Raw genomic sequence first — 8,614 nt, forward strand, 5'->3', positions numbered from 1 at the left:
CAGTGGCAGCCAGCGCTATCACCTTGTTTTAAACACAGAACTCCAGGAGTGGGAGGGGCCATGAAAGGATAACAGCATTATCAAAGTACATTCTACATATGCATGGAAATATCAAAACACATTGTTATATAAAATTAATATATGCTAATAAAAACTTAAAAATTTAGTTGGAACCCACAAGCTAGAGAAGATGCAGAGAAGGGGATACTCCAGTTATTTCCAGGGGTCAGCACCAACTGCTTGCTGGGCAGTGTTTCTAGCATATCCCTCCTTCCATAGAGCTAGGTGGTGCAGGGATGCAGTGATTTCAGCTTCTGCAAATGTAAGTTGCCGCCATACAGTTACATGATAAATGGGGTGGGGGGTGGGGGGGCTGAGGCAGGTAGGCTTCCCATGTGTTGTGTTGCCTGGAACCTGGCACCATGGCCCTGGTTCACTTTGCCTTTGTTCATGGCAGGCTTCCTTTAAAAAATCCCAAAGCCCTTTACCATGCATTCTCCATTACAGCCTTAGGAGGGCGCTGCTTTTTCACTCTGAGTAGCAGAGACTTGGGACTAAAGGCCAGTGGAGACGAGAGTCAGACACTGGCTGCTCTGTGGTCCGTCCTCTGCTGAGGACTATTTCTTCCTTCCTTTCTTCCTGCACAGGGTAGTCTGTCTAGCTTCCAAGATGCCCAACTAAAGAAGGTCTACGGATTTCTGTAGGTCCTACGGCCAAAGCTGTTAAGACATTAAGATACATCAGTGGGGAATCTAGGGCTAGGGACTCCTGCATACAATATTTCCCTGTCCTTTTACCCCAGGTTGTAGGTCCCTGGGACCTTCATTCTTGTTACCCCCAACTCTAAGCTCTCTCTCTTAGCATGTCTGCTCTGTCCCTAAGGTTCATATTGTGTGGCATCAGCTGTCCCCACCGACAGGACAAGAAACAGTTAACGTGAGGTGCTGAAGGTGGTTGGGCGAGCATGCTAATAAATGTGTATTAGCCAGAGCGGTCAGCTTGTGTGCGCCACTCCTTGCAAACACAGCAGGTGTGGATGTGATGAATGGAGGGCCCCTTAAATCTCATTCCCACATGTGGAGATTATGCTGACACTATCTATGTGTGTCATGGGCTGTATATTACACGGCAGGCTGCAGGGTGGCTATACATCACTGATCACCTCTCGGGGAAGGAGCCTGGATAGCGCAAAGGCACACGCTAAAGGCAGCTTTGCATGCTACACCCCCAGAGAGGGTTTGTCAGGACCTCACGGGCTCTGGGTCCAGACAAATATCTGAAAAAGGCAGGTAGATGTCATCTTTAGGGCTCCAGGAAGACAGTAGGTGTGATGGTGGTGCAGGACATTGGCATCCTTTGTGGCATCAGGATGTGTGGAAGACTCATCCCTTTGTCTGTCCCAGCACTCGCTAAGCTCCTTAGCTCCCAGGACTAGGAAAGTCATACTCATCTTGGGGACCGAACACCTGAGGATGCTTAGGAAACACAGGACGGCCGGAAGGAGCAAACAGAGGCCCAAACAGACACCAGATAAAATGGGGCTCTCCTGCCCGCTTTATGCTCCTATGACATCTAGCACATAACTTTACTCTGAGTACCAATATATCTGCTGGGTGCTTCGTGCATCAGGAAGGGCAGTTAGGGCCAACTGTCATCGATCCAGCACTTTGTACTCCATGCTTGGCAGCAAAGAACCAGCCCATGGAATGAATGTTTAAATAAAATGTTGCATGTGCACACGGTGGAACATCACTCAGCCTTTCAGAGGGGGGAGATTCTGACACATGTTGCCAAATCGTAGATGAGCTTGGAGGACCTCGTAAGAGAAACGACTAAGCACGAAAGGACAAAGAGCGAACGTATGATGTACCTCGCGTAAGGTGGAAGCCCAGGGCCAGGGTAGTGGCGTTCAGCAGATGGAGAGGTTGCAGTCTGCAAGATGGAGACTGGCTTTATAAAACAGTGACTGTATTTGACTACTGAACTACAAACTTAAAATGGCTAAGACGGTAAGTTTTATGTCACATATTTTTTCTTAACATAGTAAATTAAAAAGAGCTTGTTGCACACATGAGCCATTTAGACCTGGCCAACAAGGACATCCCCACAGGCCCAGGGCACTGAAGAAGGAGGTCCAGCTCGTTTCCCCTGAAGCTGGGTTAGGCTTGGTGTCCTTTGTGATACCAGGTGAGTCTCTCAGTACCTTCTGGTTGTCTCTTGGGAATGTCACCTTGAAGAAATCGGTTCAGAACACACCTATGGGTGCACCCATTAGGACAATGGGTATTCACACACAGCAGCAGCCGGTAGCCTGGCGGGGGGAGGAGGCTAGAGCAGCGGCCGCTTGCTCTGAGACACAGAGGGAGATTTATGAGGGGGAGAAGAAGTTAATATCGACAAGTGATGAGTTAGGAGAGTAATACGTCAGCTTAAGTTCAGAAACTCTGACGGAGAAAGAAAATCACATGCCTGGAGGCTGTTCATCATCCTAAGCAGGCTACAGAACCAGGGTCCCCGGCCTGTGGCTGAGCAGTGTGGGGGCCAGCAGGTCAGCCCCTCAGTCTCTGAGAACAGTGCCACGTCTACTGTGAGGTCTGTAGGCAAAGGAAGGTGGGATGGGAGAGAGGGAATTGATGAAGCTGATAGGAAGGACATGAAGGATGCTGAGGTAAAAAAACAGCTATCACCTAGGATAGCCACGGAAATATCTCTGAAGTACAGCATCTTCCTTGATGTTATATGGCTCACTTCATTCCCTGTGCTTCCCAGGGGACCAAGAACCAACACCTCCTGGAAGCAGCTTTGCTATGACGGGGTGCCAGGGCAGTGATGATGTGAGGTCTGGGGGTGAACATGATTGCCAAATCTCCGAGGCTCAAGAACATGATTCCAAATCAGAAAGCTGCAGACCTGGCCTAAGAGTAGTTAAGTCTTAAGCCAGTGAGGATCCCAGCCCCTCACCTACCTCTGTTTCACCAATGACAGTCACCAGGGTGTCAGGAAAGTTAGAGCATGGTGTGGGAGAAGACGCATAGGCTTGGGTGGGTGGTCTTAGACAAGGGTGGGGCCACTGTAGCAACTGCCCCATCATCTACAAGTGTAGAAAGCAGCCTGGGTCGCAGAGCCCAGTGCTGGGGAAGCCTGATGGCCCAGGCAGCCCGAACACTCATGTACCAGCTCCTCACAGGCTCATTGTTTGCTGTCTCACCTCTGCTTTCCACCTCTGGGACACGGGCTCCTGGGGTGTGCTGCAGAGGACCTGTGCGGTGTGACTTCTTGCTGAGTGGGCATGTGCTATTGGGTTCCTGCCTTTCAGACTTTGGATGATGAGACAGGTCCCTGACAGGTTCTGCCACACCAGTAAGTTACCGACCCACCTCGGGCAATAACTTAGGGCTCTGCTGGTTCTTTCACTCACACAGTTGCTGGGTAGGTGACAGCTGATTCCTGCTTGGCAAGACCCTTCCTGGCTTCTGTCCTCCATTGAGTTCAGGGCCACAGCCTCCTGGCTTTGCTATTCTCAAGACCAGGGATGGGAGTAGACCCAGAAAGAGCCCCCTCAAATCCCTTTATCTCACTCAGCAAGATGTCACAGTGGCTGACCTTGTGGCTAAACCTAGATGCTGGTGTGTGTGTGTGTGTGTGTGTGTGTGTGTGTGTGTGTGTGTGTGTGGCGTGCTACTCCTGTGAGCCAAAATTTCTGTTTTCCTCATCTTCATACAGAAAGATCATCAATCATTTCAAGTAAGGACACACTCCCAGTCATATTTTGTCCCTAGGGTCATATTCCATCTCGGGTCAGAAAATAGAGGCTCTGGAGAGGTTGGTGTTGCAGGCAAGGCCACGTGCTGATGGCCGACAGCCTGGCACAGAGGGGGCTGCTCAGCAAGTGCTTCTGTGAATTGCTAAATAAATGAAGAATACAAATTGCTTTCTGTTTTCAGAAAACCAAAAAGCACCCGCTACTGTGCGTTCTGAGCGATTAGCACGATGAACTGCAATGACTCATCCCTCCTCAACATCTTAATAGTACTCCCATTTCAGAGATGGGGAATCAGAGGCACAGAGAGGTGAGCAGCACCCCAAGGCCATACGGTGAAGATGAGGCAGAGGTTGGAGTTGAGTCCAGTCACTGAGGTTCCTGCGACCACGCTATGCCAAACCCTCTCTGCAAAGGTACGTTTAAGGGCTTTCTGGGCTGCAGGCAGCATTCAGAATGTATTGTTGAAGATGGCACCCATTGGCCACAGGTGATTCTTGAGCCCTTGAACTATGACTGGGGTGGTGAGAGACTGCTTGGTGTGCCAAGGGAAGCAGTCCTTCCAACACTCAACATTGCTTGTTGCAAGCTCCAAACCACAGTCAAACAACTAGCCCCAATAACCCTGAGCTTAGAGAATTAGATCTGGCCCCAGTGGGCAGATCCTCATCTGGCCTAGAAACAAGGAAGCCAGGCTGGATAGAGATGATGGAGCATCACCCTTAGGGTCCAGGTCACACTGTGGGAATGGGGAGTTGATCTCTGGCACTGAGACACTACTGACCATCAAGATGTTTGTCTCTGTCCTTTCTGCCCTCCCTCCCTGTCCACTTTCCTCCACACAAGCATGTGGCTAGACTACAGAGTTTATACACATGAGAAGCAAAACCTTGCCTGTGGTTCTGCACACTGAGCCGAAGACCTCCAGCCTCTTGGGCATGGTGAGTCCTTCAACCCATCCAGCTCTTGATCCAGGCTTAGCATCTCCACTTTGGAGCTTATTGGTGATGGCAAAGCCTTAATCCACGCCAGGAGCTTGGCGCAGAACCTGCCTCCCGTGCTGCTGTCAGCTGGTGTGTGTGCAGGGAGCACAGACTCATTTTAATATTGGCCAGAGCTAAACCTCATTAGAAAAGTAAATTTGCTGTGGCTGCAGGGGAAAAATGCAAGCAATCCACACAACCTTCCCAAAGCTAAATAGAAGCACAGGGTTTAGACCGTCTGATGCAGTATGTCCTCGTCACCAGGGACAGAGCCTGGGCCACGGTAGGTATGGAGAGCCAATGCAAGTGGACTGAACTCGGGGTGTCTTCTGGACATAATCACCTTCCAGCATGGAGGGTAAGTGGTCATAGATTTAGAGTGTTTGTAAATCTCAAAAAAAAAATTGTAGATAACCATTTGCTGGTAATATGGAATGACTACAGTGACAAGTCATTAGGTATGAGGATATCATTCTTGCTGCTCTTTAGTGGAGAGATGCTCTGGGTAATTTGGTTCTGGACCAGAAAGAGTTGGGTCTAGTTCAAAGTCAGAGGTTAGATACCTACATGGGTTAAGGTGGGAGGGAGCCTGACTGTAGGAGGTCTGAATAGGGAAAGGGATCTCCATAGATGGTTTGGAGGGGGCCAGCCTGAACTGGCCAGGCCTGACCACTGGCCTTCCCATTGTAGAGTTGTCCAGATACTGGGAGAGGTAGGGCATGAAAGCAGAATGCAACACACACACACACACACACACACACACACAATATAACATTCATAGCCATGGACTCAACAGTCAAAAAGGATGATGGTCTCCCAATTTGCAGGCCATCAGGAAAACATGCCTTAGAGGACTCCTTTCTCCTCCAAGTCTTCACTTAGCAGGGAATAGAGATACTGACATGCAGGACTTCGGTGAGCCCATCTAGCAGCCTGTGTCCTCTCTACCATGACCATGTCTCTTTGCTGGTCTTTGGGGGATTGCCAAAGATCTTGTCTGGAGCCCTGGCAAGAAGGATGCTACATGGAGAAGGGTTCTCTCCCTCTTCCCTAGGGTTCCCTCAGGCTTGCCCATGCTCTGCCTTCTCCCCCATCACGCTGCGTTCCAGGACTAGGTGAGATGGGCAAAAGCACAGCAGGAAGATCTCCTTCATACTGCTGGAACACTTTGCTTTTTAGTCCATGACCTATCCCTGTTGTGAATCATCCTGACTCCATCAGTCTTTCTCGGTAGACCGTCCACCAGCTCTAGGGAGGGGTCTCCCCAGGAGAGGATGACTGACAACGTTGGGATACTGCAAACTTGCAGAGGAAGGCTTTGTAGATTCCAACTTCTGCCACACCTCGCCTAAAGTTTCACTCTGCTTCCTTCTCATTGCCTGTCTCAGGCTCCGATTTCTCCTTTTGCTGAGGCCTCACCTCTCCTACAGAAGTCAGGCCCAGGAGCACCGGGAATCCTCAATCTTCTTTTAGAACCACATGGGGCCACCAGAATCCCTGGCTCAGAGCCTGGTTCCTTGGTTAGCTCACCCTCTTCCATATCTTATCCTTACAAAATTTCATCACTCTGGGCTCCATCCGTATCATGAAGGCACAGTAGACTTGGTCCCCTTCCCTAAAAATGGTGGGGAGAAAATCCAAGTCTATTAAAAAGTCTGAATAGAAGAAATGGGCTTCTTCCTCTGGGCAGCTGTTCCCTGCTACAGGCTCCCATTCTGTCGTGGAGTCTCCTTTAATGATTTACCTGCCCCAGGCTTCAGGTGGAGCATGAAGTAGCATCCCATCCAGAAACACACGCACATATCCAGCCCATCCACAGACACAGATGATCCCTAAGCACTTGGGGGAGCAGCTCTACAAATAGGAGCAGCAAGACAATGGCCTCGATGCCAAGCAAGGGCACAAACGCATTCATTCTTCTGGTCCCCTCCCCCAGGAAGCATTTTGCTCTTGTTGAAAGAGGCAGGGAGGAGACGGCATGCAACCCCAAGACCTTCGGAGATCCTGGAAGTGAAGTGAATAGAGTGGGAGGTTTTGTGAGGGTTTCATGGGGGAAGGATCTTTATCCTGCATGAACACAGAGAGGACTCAAGGTTTGGTTCAGGGCAGTCAAGAGTGGTCACCAACTGAGCAGGTTCTAAAAGGAAATGCTTCTGCTCTGTAGTGACTCTTGACAGAAGAAATGAGATGTAAGGAGAGAAGACCTAGAAGAGAAGACCTAGATCAATAGCCCTACATAGCTAAATATGCACCACACCACCAGCTACTTAGGAAGCCATGTGCCTGCCATTAACACATAAACCCCTACAACCCTGCCCCCCACCATCATTTCTTTCCTAAGCGCATTTATATCCAGCTCATTTGCTTGAAACTGTGTGCCAGACAGTCCAAGATCAAGATCCTACTGGGCACTCCATAGACAAGTACTCCGCAGGCATGGGGGAAGCCACTGTCAACAAAAGGCCCTTCTCAGGGTCCTGTGCAGTGGAAATCTGGGAGTCACCTCAGCTCCAGTTTCTATACGCTATTACCGAGCGCATAACCTAAGACTAGATCTGCCTGGGTGCGAAAGTGGTAGCCAGTCAAGACCAAGTTACTGTGTGTGGGGGCGTCTTGATCTGAGCTGCTGGCGCCGCTGTTTCCTGAGGTGCGGGATCGAATACTTTATTGTCTCACATCTCCGTTTCTTTTTCTGAACTTGTATGATCAAATGCACAGAGGAAGGTGACGACCTGGTCCTGCCTCCTTCCTCTTCGCTGTACTGAAGGAATCAGGGATTTGCTGTCACTTTTGACATACTGCCTCAACACCCACAGAAAAGACGCTGCGCTTGGCTACCCTGAAAAGAATTAAATTGCAAATGCCCAGGAAAGGAGATCGGTTGGGGTACCTGCTGGTGAGCAGGGGTGCGGCTAGAGCTGGCCCCCACACCTCCTGTGGTCCTGTGGGCCACCAGGAACCACCTGCTGAGGTGGCAAGGGACAAAATAGCTAAGAAAAAGACCAGTTGTTAGAAGACTCTCAGAACCAGTTTTTGCCTTCATCCTGATGGAGCGGACCAGGCAGCGTCCTAGCTTTATTTCCTAACCCCTCAGGTGCAGGCCCTGGCAGCCGGCCCTCTCTTTCCTGTTGTCCCCATTTTGTGCAAAACACACACACACACACACACACACACACACCGCGCGTGCACGAGGGCGTACATGGCGTGGGTACTGATGGGGACGGATAAAGGGGCTCTGTGCACCGCGGCGATAGGGGCACGGGGCGCGGGACACTGACCTGCGGTGGCGAGTCCATATCGTCCCCAGCGCGGTCCATCGTGGGTGGCAGTCCTATGCTCTGGCCCCAGCGCCCCAAGGCTGCTGCCGTGCGATGCGCGCGCTTCTCTCTCTGGGCGTTTTTCGGCTCCGTGCCCTCGGGGGCCACTTCATAGCCGCGGGCCCGCTCGTCCACAGCTCCTGCCAGCCCGCTGCCACCGCCCGGCTGCTTCTGGGCTCAGCCAGGCGGCGGCCGGAGCCCTGGAGCGCTCGGGAGGGCGCGGGCGGCGAGGAGCGGGGCGGCGAAAGGAGCCCCAAGAGGCGACGCGCGGGCTGCCCGGGCCGGGGTGGCGGGGCGCGCGGCCGGAGCCCAGCAGAGCGGGCCAGCGCGTGGTGCCCTCGGCGCTGGCGGCGGCGGATGCGCGGTGCGGCCGCGGCTGTGACAGCGCCTCCCGCCCCGCCCCCACGCACCCCGCCCCCGCGAGCGCGAGCTGCCGGCGGGACCAGAGCCACTAGCGGTCCATACCAACCTCGCGGACTGTGGCGGGGGCCGACACTGGACCCCTCCCCTAGCTTGGTATCACCTCCCCGCACTCCCCGCAGTGGCCCTCCCGC

The 8,614-nt window shown here is 52.1% G+C and overlaps 1 protein-coding gene across 4 annotated transcripts in view; it reads right to left on the reverse strand.

Moving 5' to 3' along the window:
- The window catches only part of B3gat1 (beta-1,3-glucuronyltransferase 1), a 28,060-nt gene extending 19,862 nt beyond the window's left edge, over positions 1–8,198 (reverse strand). Inside the window, exon 1 of one of the 4 annotated variants that reach the window (XM_048458715.3) lies at positions 8,022–8,198. The gene's annotated coding sequence lies outside the window, so the exon portion shown is untranslated. The remainder of the gene's footprint in view (positions 1–8,021) is intronic. The other 3 variants (XM_048458714.3, XM_048458717.3, XM_048458716.3) reach the window with 3 other exon arrangements.
- Between the last annotated feature and the right edge of the window lie 416 nt (positions 8,199–8,614).

Source organism: Myodes glareolus, chromosome 4 (assembly GCF_982192425.1).
Source record: "Myodes glareolus chromosome 4, mMyoGla1.1, whole genome shotgun sequence".
Classification (NCBI taxonomy): domain Eukaryota; kingdom Metazoa; phylum Chordata; class Mammalia; order Rodentia; family Cricetidae; genus Myodes; species Myodes glareolus.